The sequence below is a fragment of the Coregonus clupeaformis genome, chromosome 1, assembly GCF_020615455.1.
Source record: "Coregonus clupeaformis isolate EN_2021a chromosome 1, ASM2061545v1, whole genome shotgun sequence".
Taxonomy (NCBI): domain Eukaryota; kingdom Metazoa; phylum Chordata; class Actinopteri; order Salmoniformes; family Salmonidae; genus Coregonus; species Coregonus clupeaformis.
Genome location: NC_059192.1, coordinates 38645444 through 38660600, shown reverse-complemented (window position 1 = coordinate 38660600; position 15157 = coordinate 38645444).

Here is a 15157-nt window from a genome sequence, read left to right as displayed (position 1 = left end):
GTGCTGTGGCTCGATTGAGAGCTTTCCAGTTCGAGAACCTCTCAAAGCGATGAGAACCGAATTGAGCTCCAGAAACCTTAGTGACGAAGGCAGTGACGTCTGGCCGAATCTCTGCGTCTGCGTCAGGCTCTACAAGGTCAAAATTGATGGTCTCAGACTCACTTGAGTTTGCTTGAGCCAGAAAAGGGGACCTGAGAACCAACTGGTGTGCTTTAAGAGTGCGGCTCGTATGGGCCTGGTTGCATGGTCTGCTGGATTGCTGTCAGTGTTTACGTAACACCACTGGTCTGGATGGGTAGACTTCCTGATACGAGTTACCCTATTGGCAACATACACATAAAATCTTTTGGTGACATTGTGGATGTAACCGAGAACTATCTTACTGTCTGTGTAGAACTTGGCTGCATTTACATCAATGTCTATTTCGTCTCTGATCAGTTCATACATCTCAACAGCTAGCACAGCCGCACACAGTTCTAGGCGTGGGATAGTGTGGGCCGGTCGAGGGGCCAATTTAGATTTCCCCATGACAAATCCAACATGGCATTGACCTTCCGAGTCAATAACTCTCAGATAGGCTACCGCTCCTATGGCTACTGTAGAGGCATCCGAGAAGATGTGCAGCTCTCTTCTTTGAGTGGTAGACAAGAAGACTAGGGTGTAGGGCCGCTGAATATACAGATGTTCCAACTCCATCAAAGATTCCTTCCACATTTTCCATTCCTCTTCTTTTTCTGTGGGAAGGGGGGCATCCCACTCACTCTGATCAGAAGAGAGTTCTCTGATTAAGGCTTTCCCTTGCATCGTTATTGGAGCCACAAACCCAAGGGGGTCATAAAGACTATTCACTGTGGACAGGATGCCTCTCCGTGTAAAAGGCTTCTCATTGTGGGACACCTGGAATGTGAAGCTGTCTGTTTCCAGGTTCCAGGAAAGTCCCAGGCTCCGTTGAAAAGGGAGAGGATCCACTCCGAGTTCCAAGTCTTTTAAGTCCTTGGCACGGTCCTCCATGGGGAAGGCTTCCATAACTGTTTTGCTATTGGATGCAATCTTGTGTAGTTTCATGTTGGACTCCGCTAACATTGCTTGTGTTTTTCTCATAATGTTGATAGCTTCTTCTGGAGTAGCTACTGATATCAGCCCATCATCGACATAAAAGTTCCTCACTACAAACTGCTTGGGTTCTGACCCGTATTCCTTCTCACCCTGTAGAGCTGCTCGTCTCATGCAGTAGATGGCTACGGCTGGTGAGGGGCTGTTCCCAAATACATGGACTTTCATCCTGTACTCAGTTATGTTTCTATCTGGGTTGTTGTCTTCATACCAGAGAAACCTTAAGTAATCTCTGTGATCCTCACGTACACCAAAACAGTAAAACATTTGTTGCACATCTGTCGTTAGTGCAATGCCATCCTTGCGGAAGCGCATTAAGACGCCCAAGAGTGTGTTGTTTAAGTCTGGACCCCTGAGCAGGACGTCGTTCAGTGACACGCCTTGACACTCAGCGCTTGAGTCAAACACCACTCTTATTTGTTCAGGCTTTTGTGGATGGTAAACACCAAATATTGGCAGATACCAGCGTTCTTTGTCTCCCTCTAGTGTCGGAGAATGTTCAGCTTGGTCGTTATCCAGCATCTTTTGCATGAAGTCAATAAATTGAAGTTTCATGTCAGGCTTTTTGTCTAAAGTCCTACGAAGTGATGTGAGACGCTTCATGGCCTGCTCCCTGTTATTAGGAAGACGACGTCTAGTGGGGCGAAAGGGTAGTGGAGCCACCCAGTTGTTTCCATCATCCTGGAAAACCTGTTTGTCCATAATGTCCAAGAAGGCTTTGTCTTCCACAGATGGTGCTGGTTTATCATCGTCTTGTGTTTTGTTGAACACGGAACATCCCAGACTGTCTGTGTTCACAGTTGTGCTTGGATCTCTCGAGTGCCCTGTAGAGAGAGAAATGTGTTGCTGAGCTACGCTGCTGTAGTTCTCTTTCACCTGGATGATGTCAGGGCAAGGGCTCAGATAGGACGTGCGACCATTTTGAAGTATGTTTGTCCTGAACACGTTAACACTGGCTGGTCGGTGAGCCGTTCCCAGACAAACTTCACCCACGATGACCCACCCAAGGTCGAGTCGCTGTGCATAAGGAGTGTCGTGGGGCCCATTGATTTGTTCTCGTACCTTGTGTACCCTTAAGATGTCTCGTCCTAAGAGCAGGAGGATGGGAGCGTCTGGGTCCACAGCTGGAATTTTGTCCGCCACTGGTTGCAGATGGGGATGATGATGCGCAATGTCTGGGGAGGGAATCTCCATTCTATCGTCTGGCATCATGTCACACTCTATCAGAGTAGGGAGAGTGAGCTGCTTGTGTCCGTCTATAGACTCCACCATGAAGTTGACGGCTCTCCTGCCTGAAGTCTCTGTTACCCCAGAACAGGTCTTCATGGTGTATGGAGCAGAGTTGTCATTGATGTTGAAGAGATTGAAAAACTCTGTCTTGGCCAGAGATTTGTTGCTCTGTTCATCAAGCACTGCATACATTTTGACAGCTTTCTCTCTTTTCCCAGCTGGATAAGCTTTGACTAGGCATATTTTTGAACATGATCTTGGATTGGCTGCCTCACCACAGATCTCGGTACACTTTGAGGTGACTGATAGAAGAGCATCTTCACCTTGCTCCCCGCCATGCTCTTTCTCTGCTGTAGCGGTGTCTATCGTTGAAGGAGCTGGACCTGGATGCAGAGCAGCAAGATGTCTGTCGCTGTCACACTCGGAGCACTTGATTGACACCTTACAGTCTTTAGCTCTGTGCTGAGTTGACCCACAACATCGGAAACAAATGCTATTCTCTTTGAGATATGCTTTGCGCTCATCTAGAGTTTTGTATCTAAATCCGCGACACTTTTTAAGAGGATGAGGCTTGTTATGTATTGGACAGTGATGGTCAGGGCTTTCAACCTTTGTCTTACTGGGTTTGGTTTGGTGGTCTGAGGGCTCAGATGACACATCTGTTTTGTGTACAGTCACAGGTGTCTTGCTGTTGTACCTGACAGGTTTCTCATTTTTCACAGACACCTGGGTAGTTGAGGTGTAGAGGGTGAAGCTGGGGTTGTTTCTAATTTTCGCCTGGTTCCTGATGAATCTCGAGAAAAACGAGAATGGTGGGAATGCTACCCGATAGTCCTCCTTGTATTTGGATCCCTGTGCTATCCATTTCTCTTGTAAACTGAATGGAAGTTTCTCTACTATAGGGTTTACCCCACGAGATGTGTCCAGATAAGCGAGGCCTGGAAGGTACCCTTCTTCTTTAGCACACTCCAGTTCGAGAAGAATGTCACCCAGTTCTCTTAGTTTGTGATTGTCTTTGTTAGAAAGTTTTGGAAATTCATCAATTTTTCTTCAACAGTGCATTCTCGATCACTTGGGTGTACCATAGCACTCTTCTAGTCGTTGCCAGACCATGTTAAGCCCTGCTGTTGCATTGAGAATATAGACAGATCTAATTCTCTTTGCTTGCTCAGACGACTCTGCCCCTAGCCACTTGGTAATTAGATCTAACTCTTCCCTGGCTGATAGATTCAAGTCTCTGGTCGCATTGAGAAAAGATGCTTTCCATGCCCAATAATTTTCAGGACGATCATCAAACTTCAGGAGTCCGGAACTCACCATCTCACGGAGCAGGAGGTACTTGGTGAGTTCTAGTGCCACTTGTGACTCAGGGAAGCTTTGTGTCGGTGACTGGAAGTGGGTCTGTTTTCCCTTTCCACCATGCTGCTTTTCATTTCTTTTGTACGGAGAGTCTCTGCTCATGCTCCGTTGTTTGCTACTTTCTGGATTGTGGCCTGTAGCTGGGTCAACACTAAGCTCTTGTGTCTCTACTTCAAATGGCATTTCAGCAAAGTAGGGCCTAGCATGTTGTTGCACATACTCACGAGTACGTTGGACTGGACTTAAGGGCTGTGTCCCTGTGTTGAGTTCTCTGTGGAGCTCTCTGCGTTCAGACTCTACAGCTTCTTCAAAGGCTATAGCTTCAGCCAACGCAGCAGCAGCTGTTCTCTCAACTTGGAGAACATATAAACTTGCATCCAGTTCCGCTTTTGTTTCATCATAGAAGCTTCCTTTTCAGCATAGGAGACTCTAGCACGCGCTGCGTCCGCCTTGGCACGTGCTTTGATGGCTGCATAACTCGCCGTTGAGGATCTGCTTGACTGTTTTGATGACCTTGATCTTGTAGACTGAGACTTGGTCTCAATGTGCTGAAGAAGCTCCTCCATCTCTCTTACTCGCTCCTCTTCCTCTTTCTGTCGAACACTTGCCTCTGGTTGCTGCATCGTAGACTGCTGGTCATCCCTAGGATCAGAGGCTTTGTTGGCTAATGAACGTAGAATCATAACCACCACGTGCGATTATTCTTGTGCTTGAGCCCGCCGTGATGATGTTTTTTCACTATTCTGCCCTGGTATTGCGTTCCCGTGCAAAACTAGACAGATAGCTAACAACTGAGTCTTCAATAAAACTTCCAAGGCGTGACTTTTCTTGAACGAATGTATTGAAAACGTTTATGTTGTGAAACTGCAAATACAGAAAATAATATACTTTAGTATTCAATTCACATTGACATACTGTAGCTGTACATTATACATTTCAAGTTGAAGTTGCATAAATACAAAGCAAGTGCCAAGTTACCATGTATCTGGCATGACGACAAACCAAATAGATAATTACTCTATGAGTAACAACTAGCCAACTCCTTTCATTACCCTAATAATGTACAAACACCTCTGTACAATAATAAAGCATATTACACTAGAAACAGTAACAAACTATAGTATGTTTTACACTTCTTTTACATGACGCACGAGCAAACTAATACAGCTAACGGCATCCATGAAAGTCAATGCAATTTGCGTGAGTAAATGTAACCAATTAACTTTGATAAGTAAGCAATTCTGTCAATAACAATATTATCATCACTTGTAATATGCTTGAATTGAACTTACAAACAAATATTTTCAGAGGCTGAAGCGTAACAAGAAATAGTTGCACTGAAAGAACTGTACAGTAACGTTGTTTCTAGCTGCTTGTCTGCGTGCATAATGACAACTTTACTTCCGGGTTTTTGTACATAATTATAAGTACCAGAAAGCTCCACTAGGGGGCGCTAAACACCATGGAACACAATGAAAGTCACTCTTAATCACTATAATAAAATAATCTGTTACCTTCTAACAAGATGGCAGCACACTGGGGTTATTTTATACTACTGAATGTTAATTTAACTCTTTACAGAGTTAATTTAACTCCTGAATAAATACTATACATTTTACACTGAAAAATCTATACCAGTTAAGACTGGCCAATGTGCTGTGCACGGTGGCATTTGGAGAAGATCCATCCCTCTTTCCTCTCTTTAAAGGCCTGCCCTTGCAGCAAAAGAAAAGGAAAATCTTCCCTTTGTTCCCCTTTCATTAATCATGCAGGATTTCGACTAGGGACTTAAATCCACACACACGTACACACACACTCGTAGACACGCACACACATACACATTCACACACACACAAACAGGCTCTTACTGGTCCATTACTCTCTCTCTGTGTCTCTCCCTATATCCCCACTCTCTTTGTCCTTCTCCTTCTCCTCCCTCTCTCCTGTCTATTTGGCTATTTTGAGAGTGCTATGCTGATGTAATACTGCCAGCAGTCAAGAACCCCGGGACAATCCAACCCTTTAGACAGGAATGTCAGTAGCACCCCAGTCCACCAAAAGGGTCAGGGCATAGCAAAATAGTGTTCAGGACATTATAATACAGTAAGGGTAGTTTAATGTCTTCAGGGCAGCATCATGCATGTGTGTGTGTGTGTGTGTGTGGTACATGAGATCTCAGCACTGTGCTTCACACTGATGTTCAGATTAGGGTTGAACGATGCAGTAGCTGTGGTGTCAGATCATCTCGTTGATAGAGGGGAAATGGCACTGCGTTCCACAAACACCAACAGTTGTTTTTGTTCTCCATCAAATCACATGTGTATGTGGTATAGCTGTTCTTAGTAATATGTGTGGAATCCAGTGTGAGGAATGTGACAGTTTGTCATTCAATAAAAACAATTATTTAAAAAATCACAAAAATTATAAGATTGAACTAGCCTATGTATTGAGAACTCAAAGTAGAGAGAACTACTCGACTGAGACAGAATGTGCATGAACAGTGAATGAACAGTGAATGAACCATAGCAGATTCCCTCACACTCCAGACTGAACATTCTCTCACACCACTTACATCGCCACATAGCCAGACCTCTGCTGTCCCCTAGTGGACATAATAAAACATATTTCAGAAAGGACAACAAGATTCCATTGCCATAACTTTTCCAAGCAAAACCTACAAGGTACAACAGTTACAGTATGACTTGGGTTTGATTGATTACCATCATAACTTCATAGCAGTTAAGATGATTTCCTATGAAAGCCACCAGAGAATGGCAGCCAGGGCCTGGTTCCGTTTGGCAGAGTAACATGCGCTAACCCCAAGTAGAAGGAGCTTGCCCTGGGCAACAGACTCTGTGTTTGTGTGCGTGTGTGTGTGTGTACCAGTGAAGGCTGTTGAGGGGAGGACGGCTCATAATAATGGCTGGAACGGCGTGAATGGAATGGCATCAAACACATGGAAACCATGTGTTTGATGTTGTTGATACCTTTCCACTTATTCTGCTCCAGCCATAACCACGTGCCTGTCCTCCGCAATTAAGGTGCAACCAACCTCCTGTGGTGTGTACATAGACCTGCCCACCACTCATGTGCCTCCAGCGTCCTCTCTCCACACAGCGATGATGTGTACGGCCTGCTGTACAGAGAGGAAACACACTCCGTTTGACTAGAAACAAACACACTACTCTGCTAGAGTCCCCCCTCATTGTAGGAGACCTACTCGGCACCAACACTGGAAAGAGGCCAATGTAGTGAGAGTGGGACACAGATACGCACACACATACAGTGAGGGAAAAAAGTATTTGATCCCCTGTTGATTTTGTACGTTTGCCCACTGACAAAGACATGATCAGTCTATAATTTTAATGGTAGGTTTATTTGAACAGTGAGAGACAGAATAACAACAACAAAATCCAGAAAAACGCATGTCAAAAATGTTATTAATTGATTTGCATTTTAATGAGGGAAATAATTATTTGACCCCTCTGCAAAACATTACTTAGTACTTGGTGGCAAAACCCTTGTTGGCAATCACAGAGGTCAGATGTTTCTTGTAGTTGGCCACCAGGTTTGCACACATCTCAGGAGGGATTTTGTTCCACTCCTCTTTGCAGATCTTCTCCAAGTCATTAAGGTTTCAAGGCTGACTTTTGGCAACTCGAACCTTCAGCTCCCTCCACAGATTTTCTATGGGATTAAGGTCTGGAGACTGGCTAGGCCACTCCATGACCTTAATGTGCTCCTTCTTGAGCCACTCCTTTGTTGCCTTGGCCGTGTGTTTTGGGTCATTGTCATGCTGGAATACCCATCCACGACCCATTTTCAATGCCCTGGCTGAGGGAAGGAGGTTCTCACCCAAGATTTGACAGTACATGGCCCCATCCATCGTCCCTTTGATGCGGTGAAGTTGTCCTGTCCCCTCAGCAGAAAAACACCCCCAAAGCATAATGTTTCCACCTCCATGTTTCACAGTGGGGATGGTGTTCTTGGGGTCATAGGCAGCATTCCTCCTCCTCCAAACACGGCGAGTTGAGTTGATGCCAAAGAGCTCGATTTTGGTCTCATCTGACCACAACACTTTCACCCAGTTCTCCTCTGAATCATTCAGATGTTCATTGGCAAACTTCAGACGGGCATGTATATGTGCTTTCTTGAGCAGGGGGACCTTGCAGGCGCTGCAGGATTTCAGTCCTTCACGGTGTAGTGTGTTACCAATTGTTTTCTTGGTGACTATGGTCCCAGCTGCCTTGAGATCATTGACAAGATCCTCCCGTGTATTTCTGGGCTAATTCCTCACCATTCTCATGATCATTGCAACTGACAGTTCTTTTGTGTTTCTTCCATTTGCGAATAATCGCACCAACTGTTGTCACCTTCTCACCAAGCTGCTTGGTGATGGTCTTGTAGCCCATTCCAGCCTTGTGTAGGTCTACAATCTTGTCCCTGACATCCTTGGAGAGCTATTTGGTCTTGGCCATGGTGAAGAGTTTGGAATCTGATTGATTGATTGCTTCTGTGGACAGGTCTCTTTTATACAGGTAAAAAACTGAGATTAGGAGCACTCCCTTTAAGAGTGTGCTCCTAATCTCAGCTCGTTACCTGTATAAAAGACACCTGGGAGCCAGAAATCTTTCTGATTGAGAGGGGGTCAAATACTTATTTCCCTCATTAAAATGCAAATCAATTTATAACATTTTTGACATGCGTTTTTCTGGATTCTTTTGTTGTTATTCTGTCTCACTGTTCAAATAAACCTACCTAGTGGGCAAACGTACAAAATCAGCAGGGGATCAAATACTTCTTTCCTCACTGTACGCTTGCTTGCACGCACACACACACATATTTAGTTATTTTCGTGAAATGTTAACTCTAACCCTTCCCCTTAACCTAACTTTAACTCCAAAAACCCTAACCCAAACCCTAACACCAAATGAATTGTTAGGACATTGGGGACCTGAAAAGGTAGGAGAACAAGTACACACACAGACAGACACACACACACACAGGAAATAGGTCTACTGCAGAATGGGTATCGCTTGCAATCCCCCTCCATCCCCCTTTTCCCTCCATTCTACCCTGAAAGGGAATACCCAATACCGCCATCTCTTCGGCCGTGTGCCCAGCACAGCTTACTGCAGAGTCCATAAGAGGCTATTTCCTTCATAATCATCCATGTCCTCCCCTCCTCTAATCTCCCCAAGAACAGTGGCAATTAGCTCTGGGGGGCGTTCTCTCTACCAGGGGCATCTGATGCATCTCTATTAGGCTGCATCGCAAATGGCACCCTATTCCCTACACAGTGCACTACTTCGTTTAATTGTCTGTCCATATTTACGTCTCTCTCTCTTTCCTCCCTCTCTCTTTATGTCTTTCTACCTCTCTCTGTTTGTTATTAATTCAGTTTACGGTGCTTAATAGGATTCCTCCGTGTTGTACTGTTTACACAAACAAACGCACACAAACACACACACAGTAAGAGTTAGTGTTTGTTCTGTGTGTTTGTATATGTGTGTGTATATGAGAGAGAGTGGGAGAGAAAAAAGAGAGAGAGAGAAAGAGAGCCTTTGGGTTTGGCAGCGGTGTGTGTAGTACCGGTAAGTGACATCTCAGGGTGGAGAACTTAAAGTCCCTTAGTTCAGACAGGGTTGGCTACTGGCCATGGCACAGCACAGACCGCATAATCACATGAGCTTTGCCTCTCTCTCTCTTTTCTCCTCTCCACTATTTTTTCATTTTTTTCCCTGCAAGTCTTAAAAAAGGGTAGTGTAGTATTAAGGTGAGGCTATGGTCCGCAGAGCACCATGACATTCCAAATCTAAATGGCATCAGATAAGACTGGGGCCTGAATAGCTCCAACATAAACATTACCTGCAGCCACCAGCACTGCCAACCACCACCCACAAGTGCCCCACAGCCAACCAGAGTAGAGGAATAGAAGAAGCAGCTTTGGAACAGCCATTCAGAGGAGAAAAGTCAGGGGCATCCATAGCTGCAGGAAGTAGGGGTGCTGACGGTGCACCCCTTGAAAAATAAGAATGTAAAACAAATAAATAAATATAGTGCACTGGGCCTACTACTCCTGTATTAGCGGACTGATACATCCGTCTGCAGCTGGTCGGGCCGATTTGGCCTGGCTCGCAGTCAACGTTCCAATTCATCCCAAAGGTGTACGATGGGGTTGAGGTCAGGGCTCTGTGCAGGAGGTCAAGTTCTTCCACACCGATCTCGACAAACCATTTCTGTATGGACCTTTCTTTGTGCTCGGGGGCATTATCATGCTGAAACAGGTAGGGGAAGGGTGTCCATCTGCAAAAGGGAAGTTTTGTTTTGATGTCAAATCAACTCATATTGTTGCTAGCTAGCTACCTAACTTAGCTGTTATGCTAGCTAACATGCTACTGAACCGTGACACTAGCATATTGAAACAGCAATGTATTCACCTAAAAATATAAGTGTTTAGGCAAATCATTAGTTAGCTAGCTACCCATCACATGAATTGTGCAAAAATATGATAGCTAACGTTAGATAGGTAAGCGCCAGTCAGTCAGTGGCAAAGTGTGCCACGTTTTGGATCTCCCTCTCTACTTTTTCACGGCATTCGGTGTACTTATTAGCCTGTGCTGTTCCGCTAAAGTATTTTCGGCTAGGCAATTCATACCTCGGATCCAAAGTTTTGACCATGCTTTTAAATCCCTCCTCCTCCACAGACTGAACGGGGACCATGTGCTTGGTGGTGTACAGTTATTGAATCCGTAATGTCCCTCCATCGTTTGCTTTTCTTGTCGTAAGGGCATCCAGTTGAAAATGATGTGGCCAGTGTACTTTGGTTCAAACTTGATGAGTTGTAGGCCTGGCACTGGGGGATGTAGGAGTGGGGAGCCTTTTCATACTTTCGCTGTATTCGACCACATAGCAGGTTTTAAGGTGGCTGAAGAGGTTACTCGTGTTTCCTCCTTTTGCAACAACAGACCACTTGTACAACTTGCTAATTATGTTTTACTATTCTGTATCAGTTTTCTTATAACCAAACCATGTCCACACTATCGACGTCACACCTTTCTTAGGCACAAATTCTTCACTTGCCTGGGGAGTCCCTTCGGCAAAACACTATGACTGTCCGTATCCTCCATCATGTCTTCTTCACTCATCGTCTCTTTCCCACGTGTGTTTGTTTACGTCAACACACAAGGCATTTTTTTTGTGGTTGGCGGAGACGCCTTTAATTCCAAAACAAGGTTATTCTCATTCATCGCAGCTCTCCGAATGACACTGTAATTTGTAAATCATTAAATTTAACATATAAAACATAAAAATACCTTTATAGAAGGTCAAGTCAAAATCCAAACCGGTTCATAAATGAAGACCGGTATATAGTATTTTACGGTATACCACCCAGCCCTATATGAGGAGACAAAAACACAGTCATTATTTATACCTTTCATCAGGTAAAGAATGGTGGCCATGCACTATGGACTAGTGATGATGATCTCATAGAGGGACACATATGCACACTTTCCTCTCTATGACTCGCTGTTAGAGCTGCAATTCACCGTAATTCCCCTCATCAATACCCTGGCCTGGCCTGCCTTAGAAACTGAATGCTCAGAGTCAGGAGAGGAGAGAGGCTGCTGATTACAGAGGATGATTGGAGAGGGAATGGTGCTGTTGTTGAGATAGGAGAGAGTGATGGAGAGAAAAAAAGAGGGTATGGAGAGAGGGGGAAAGAGAGCGGGGGATTGGGGAGAAGGAGAGAGTGCTCAGTTTGGTGTTAAAATGGGACAGAGTGATGGTGAGAGAGAGAGCGAGAGAGAGAGAGAGGTAGACATGGAGAGAGGGAAGGGAGAGGTGACATCTCCATCCTCCACTGACAGGCAGAGTGGAGGCTGAGAGAGAGGGGGAGAAAGAGAGAGAGTGAACAAGGGAAGAGAAAATAACAGTGTTTGTGTTGTAAATGTTTTGTGTATGAAAGTAAATGTTTTGTGTATGAAAGACAGAATGCAGTATATGTTTTTGTGTGTGCACACGTGTGTGTGTTTTATTTTTTGTGTAAAAGACAGATTTAGTCTGAAAGAAAGAATGCAGTATATTGTATTTGTGTGTGTGTGCATGTGTATCCCACAGGGGGTATGAAAAAAAATAAAAAATAAAAAATTAAAATAATCTAAGTCGCTCTGGATAAGAGCGTCTGCTAAATGACGTAAAATGTAAATGTAAAATGTATGTGAGCATTTTACAACTTCTACTGAAGCCTGTAGTGTAGAGTAAAGACGGTAGTACTGACCTGTCCCAGCAGGAGGAGCTAGTCAGCACACTTCTTGGTGTGTTCATAACTGGACCTCTTCACCACCTGTACATGGACCGTCTCCAACTGGAACCTCTGTTACAACACACACAGAGAGAGAGAGAGAGAGAGAGAGAGAGAGAGAGAGAGAGAGAGAGAGAGAGAGAGAGAGAGAGAGAGAGAGAGAGAGAGAGAGAGAGAGAGAGATAAGAGATAAGAGATAGAGGTGGAGATATTCTTATTTAACCTTTACTTATCCAGATTTGTCTCATTGAGATAAAAATCTATTTTTCAAGAGAGACCTGTTAAAGATCGCAGCCATCGACAGTTACAAACATACAGTAGAGATACATACAATTACACATTACAAACAAAGCACAGCAAAAGCTATCCTCAAGTCACATGTGGTACAAGTGGCAATCACAATTGACACTTAGCTAAGCCCTGCCCCCCTTGGTTACTGTTGCAACTTCGGACAATTCCTCCTTCTAACCACTGGCGGAATCCCCTCACTATGATCTCAAACTGTGTTGTTAATACACAATGAAATTAAAAACAGACTACCCCTTGCTAATCAGGAAATTCTCAGGTATGTTGAGGTGGACTGTCATTAGAATTGCTTCACAGGAACCTGGTCAAATTATGTTTGTGATGTGGCTAGCCACTAGGGGTGTAACTGTACACATATTCCTACCGAACTGTTCAGTACAGGGACCACACCGTGAACCCAAATTATTTTTATATAAATAAAATGTAAAATGACACGTACATAGACCATTTTTAATAAATAAGAGCTTTAAGAATTTATTTTAAAATATTTTCATTTTCATATTCATAAGAGGACACAAATGACATTTAGCTACAATTTATAAAATGCTGAATAGTTACATTTCATTTTTAAGTAACATTTTTTATTTCATTTTTAAGTAAAACTTCTTCAGTGCTCTTCCATATCACTCCTCACACTCAACTGAAATAAATAGAGCAAATAATCAGGGACCTGATAATGATAATAATTAATACTAACATTTTGTGGTGTGCAAACATATGATCATAATCCATTTCAGTTATTCTATTCTATAATATAGGATATAATCAATGTTGATTTTATCTTGGGCAAACATTATCATGATACGTTTTACTGTCATAAGTCAGTTCATCTATTCATTTCATACCTGCTCCCAAAAAGGCTCTTAAATGTGCATCTTTATTTACAAATCTAATATTAAGATCATAAGAATAGCACTCTTAATATCCCTAATGCTTATTTAGATTTCATTGATGGACATTGACAGGAATAAAACCTAGTGTTGACGTGGTTGTACAGTCCTAAAGCAACCTCACATGGCAACTGTGATCCGCACAAATATAATAATCCTCTAGGCCACAGGGATTGGTGGAAGTTATTTAGGCAAAACTGTTTTTTTACCGCATTCATGTAATGATGGCACTGAAGCAGACACGTGGAGCACACATTTGACATGCCAAAGCTTGTTGTACTAATTACATACTCCACCAACAAAGGTGAGGGATAACATTTTGGATTGTAACTTTCCTGACCGGGACAGTCACTCAATACTGGAATATAAAACAAAAGCAGAAACCCTGGACATGTGAGTAAATATATTATTAATGAGGTGTGTGCTCAACCGGAAAACGAGGGTGCGTGGCTTTTGACAACTGACTGTCAGCTGGCTAGAGATCGTGTGTGGTGTAACATTACTGATTCAAATGGAATGTAAGAATACAATTATAGGGATTATGTTCATTATAGGGATAATAGATTGAAGCTAGTATAAATGGCTGATCGCCTCTTATGGGAGCAGGTAGCACAAATCTATTGCTTGATGCTAATGCTAGCTAAGTAGGTTTTGACATTTTGGTAGGGGCGTGTCAGTTCTAGCTAGGTGGCTGTCACTGGCTAGAAATCGTGTGTGTGGTGTACTGATTCAAAGAAACCATCGGATGAAATTTCAGAATATCATTCATTATAGGGCTAATAGATTGAAGTTAGTATCAATTGCTGATCTCCTCTTATAGGAGCAGGTAGCATTGTTAGTCTTTGCTAGCTAGCTAATTAATTATGTTCTCAGATCTACTTAGGTGCTTACCAGTGTCTGGGTTTATGATACCAAGGTAAAATATAGTAACTGCAGCCAAGGGCAGGTTGAATCCAAGTTATAGTGGCTTGCGAAAGTATTCACCCTCCTTGTCATTTTTCTTATTTTGTTGCCTTACAACCGATTAAGCATGTATTTCATATAGCAAAAATGACATTAACTCATTTTCGACCAAATGCGTAGTTACTTTTTGCTTGGTAGGGCACAATATATACAAACTATATTTATATATTTTTACAGTCTGGTTTATAGCTGCGGATATGCACCCATTCCAGGTGGTTGAGAATAGGCGGTTTCAGCATTCGTGAAAGTGCTCAAGCCACATTATGAACATCCCTCTTGCACCCATTTCAGCAAACAGGTAGTACCTGCTCTACCAAAGCAGGTACTACTACATCTGCAAACCAAAGCAGAGGTTTTCAATGAATTGGCCAATGCACCTTGCATTCGTTTTGGAACCGGGCTGTTCCTGGGCATGAGCCAGGTGCCCCGTTCATAGCCCACGGCGAAGTCAGCTCAAAACAAAAGTGACGTAATAAAGCACGTGGAGTAATGTGCAGGATTCTGTGTTTTCACATGCACAAGTGATTGCTTTGGATAAAATCGCTTTATCTGCCTTCCCAATGAAAACTAGTTTGAATATTCAAACATATTTTATGGAAAAGAGATGTTGTATGTTTCTGGATGATGCACCATGCTACCTTGTTGACAACATGACCTAGCGGCGCAGATTAATGTTCGATTTGAGAAGGGCGCTCCTCCCTCACCGCTTTTGCCCGTTCATGTCACGGACCGTAGACCGGTGCCCCACGGCTCTGCATAATCAAATCCGCTCAGCGACTGCCCATCACATTACCCAGCAGTGGGAAATGTACCGTGCTATAGACACGCCCCCTTTATGAGAGTCAAAAGTGCCCATCTGGCACTGAAGGAGGGTGTCATGGTGTGTTCGTAACCAAGTGGGAATTTACCACATACGACTGGGAAAAATCCACTTGAAAGGTCCACAAACTGGTAATTACTAGTGGGAAACTCGTCTATCATCCTAAGCACC